A 3,778-nucleotide genomic window follows, 5' to 3' on the forward strand; every position below is an offset into this window, starting at 1 on the left:
CACGGGATGTCAGTGTACGTTTTGCGTTGATTTGACTTGCTGTAGGAACTCTGCCGAGGGTAGAGCCTGGCCTTAAGGATGGTGGGCAGCTGACGCACGAACCGTTCCCCTTGAGGAAGTATCCCAAGAAACTAGATTTCTCACCCTGATGGCTGCAAAACGACAGACGGGCCTGCAGGGCGCTGAAGCAAGAATGGGGACCCGTGCATAGCCAGACAGCACGGTCTGCTCTCCTCATGCACAGTGCTGCCACTGAAGAGCGTCCAAGATGCGGATGGAACATTTCTGGAAAGGGATATTAATCAAAAGTATATACACAGTAGGGGGGGGTGTGTGTGCGTGTGTCTGTATATCTAATTATCTGTACTTATTATATATATACAGTAAAGATTTTCAAAAGTGCCTAGTGATTTGGGGTGCTTTCATTTTTTGGGTGCTTCATCTGAGGCCTGATTTTTCACCTCTTCTCAAAACACCAGGCCTCCTTAAGGAGGCTCATGTTGGGTACCCATCACCTCAAATCACTAGTCTCTTTTGAAATCTTGGCCATCTCTCTCTATATCTGCAATATGCACCAGTATGCGCACACATCCCCCCCCGCCCCCCGCACACCAATGAGTGTTTGTATGTCTATGTGGATATATATAATCCAGTTCTGTGATTAAAAAAACAATAATCAAAAGGATACTTGGTTTGTGTTAGAATGCTGCCAGCCACCACCTGCAATTGAACTTTCAACGCCTAATAATGTACCAAATGAAAGCGTCCCAAGAGACAAGGCGGTCTAAAAACAGACTCCCCACAAGTGACTACTAACCACTAGGAATTCCCCGGCCCGCTGATGGCTTTCAGGAGGAGGAAGACACGCGGGTGTGCCTGCATCCATCATGTATATAGTCACGCTGCGTCGTGCTCAAGACAGAAGCTTCTGAGGCGGGAAGAGAAAGTGTTTTATATACTTATTTAATATCCCTTTTTAAATTAGAAATTAAACATAATTTAATTAAAGAGTAGGGATTTTTCAGTATTTCTTGTTAATATTTAATTTCAACTATTTATAAACCATACCTCCTTTTTTTTTAACTGATTGTGTATAAGTTTAACCCTTCTATGCCCCAACCCATCTCCCCAATTGTTGGCAGACTCAGTAGCATGTTCTAGGTAGTTATTTAATTGAGTTTCTCTAACAGACACCCCTACACATTCCTATTGAGACAAGGGTTAGATATACATCTACATACTATATATATATTTGGCTGTGTGTGTGTGTATATATATATATATGTCTATGTATATGTGTGATTCGGATTAAATAGACGCTACGATTTTTTTTATATATGTAAAAAAAAAAAAAGGAACAATAGAAAATTCTACATCCTGAATTTCTCCTTTTTTAATTTTAATATTTGTTATCATTTTATTTATTGGTGCTACTGTTTATCTGTAATAATTGCGGGGAAAAAGATATTAACAATACATATTGTGTCTAGTGAATTTTTTCAAGATATTCCGTAGTACATATTTATTTTTAAACAAACCAACACAAAAGTACAGATATATCTTAAAAAACAGCTACAACGATGATAAACAAACTTTTTTTTGTATTAAAGAATTTAATTCTGATCTTGATTTTCTTTGGCTTCTCCTTCTGCTTTGCATCCTATTGTTCTTCTAGTGTGTAAACAGACCCTCTCGTGTTGCCTCGAGGTGAGAGAGCACCTGGGATTCAATGGTTGGATTCTGTGATTTTGTTCCCAGCTTTAAGAGGAGACTGTTGTCTGGTGGGTTTGAGCAAAGGAGACTAGGGGTCAGGACTCTTGGATTCTCTTCCGGGGTCTGGTAGAGGAGTGTTGTCTAAATGGTTAGAGCACAGGACTGGGAGTCAGGAGCCCAGCAGTCTACTTCTAACTCTGCCACTAGTATCAGGATTGAAGCCCCATTGTACTGGTGGAGTAGAAACACAGAGGCAGATGTGATCCTAATGGTCCTCAATGAACTTACTATTTAAGAAGATGAGGAGAGAGGGAGACGATCATTGTGCACATTTTAATAAACGTTTTATTGTATTACATCAACACAACACTATCAGCAATGGCTCAGCCAAGCCATGGTCGTGATGTTCTGGCACCTCTCAGTGTCTCACTTTATCCCTTTGTAAAATGGGAGAATGATACTGACACACCTTTGGTATCCACCGATTAAAAGCACTTAGCACATGCCAAGTAATGTGCTAAACCACCAGCGTCCTTCTTCCATTCTTCCTCAGCCATGGAGGTGGGCGTATCAGATGAACTTAATCCTCTGGTTGTCCTGGAGGTGAGTGTATCGGATGTGGGTTGTCACCCATGAGTGTGGGCATATTTGACATGACGTGCTAGCACTGAGGGTATTAACGGAGCTCACTGAACATAAATTGGGCTGCAGATGGGGAGGGGAAGGGGAGCAAGTATTTTAGGAGGCTGCACTGATTTCATTCACAAGCATCTTGTACGTTCAGCAATGGGGTGGATGCTCCCATATGTGTAAGATGCAGAGACTGCCCACCTGGCTACCAAGAAGGTGCCCTCTGCCATGCTTCCACGCTGCTTCTAGGGGCACTTCGGAAAGTGAAATCTCAGCATGAAGGAACCCAACTGGCTTTCTCCAAGATGAAGAACCAAAGCCCTGCTTAGGGAAGCTGCATGACAAACCCAGACTATTACCCACTCTGCTCTTCATTAGCCATTGGCTGTGTGCGGGGCTTGGTGAGGAGGGGAATGGGAACGTGCCCCTAATGTTAAACTTCACTAGGGGACTGGAGAACTAGCACATTTACAAAGCTAGGGAATGCTGGTGTCCTGCTGCTCTTTGAGTGAACCAGCTCTGTTTGGCAAGATCCCATGTCTTCCCACCAAGGTTTTCTGATGATTGGAGGTCTCCTTTGCGTCTTCTCTGAGTCTGGGTGCAAAAGAACTTTTGCAGCTGCCTCAGATGCACACATGTTCAGAGACTATGCCGCAGCCATAGTGTGGCTGAGGAATGATCCCTTCACGAGATAAGAGACCCCTGAGGGAATGGTGCCATCAGAGCGCCCTTCGGAGGGCAGCTAAAGTCCCCGTTCCCTGGGATGGCTTATCCCCATCGGTATAAGCCTGATCCCACGCAGCTCAATCGGGTGACTCCCTAAGTAAAGACTATGATTGGGAGGCTGGATTTGAGGGTTTGCACTCAAATTTAGGAGTACAATATTTCATTCCCCACAATGGGATTTTGTCATGAGGACTCCGTATGGTGCTCACTAGTAAATTAAAGGCTGCCTTTGTGCAGCATCATGGAGCTCGTCCATGCATTTGACGCCCCTTTCATTTACGCGGCAGTATTAAATGAGCTGAGGTACCTGAAGAAGGTAGGAAGGGCACATCCAGCATAGGACTTGTGATAAAAATCAAGCTCATGCCGAGATGTTTTAAACTCATTCACAATCTTCCTTTGGTTACCACCCTGCAGCTGCTTTAACCACTGGACAGTTACTAGACTTTGCTAACACCTGGCGCTTTGGGGGCAGCTTGCCCACCCATGAATGGAAGGAAGGAGAGAGCTTTGGTGTGTTGGTGAAAGGTTAGATTGGGATGACCTTGAACCGAGCTCAGCTAGGACCATGCTACCAGATTTAGGATGGATGTTATAGCACAAGTGATCCCTGCCCCTCCACTGTGCTGCTGAGAAAGGGATCAGGCCCATGGGCAAATTCCTGTTCACTGTGGGTAAATTTAGTGCATAGGCACAAGACCTATGCACT

This window comes from Eretmochelys imbricata, chromosome 3 (assembly GCF_965152235.1).
Source record: "Eretmochelys imbricata isolate rEreImb1 chromosome 3, rEreImb1.hap1, whole genome shotgun sequence".
Lineage (NCBI taxonomy): Eukaryota > Metazoa > Chordata > Testudines > Cheloniidae > Eretmochelys > Eretmochelys imbricata.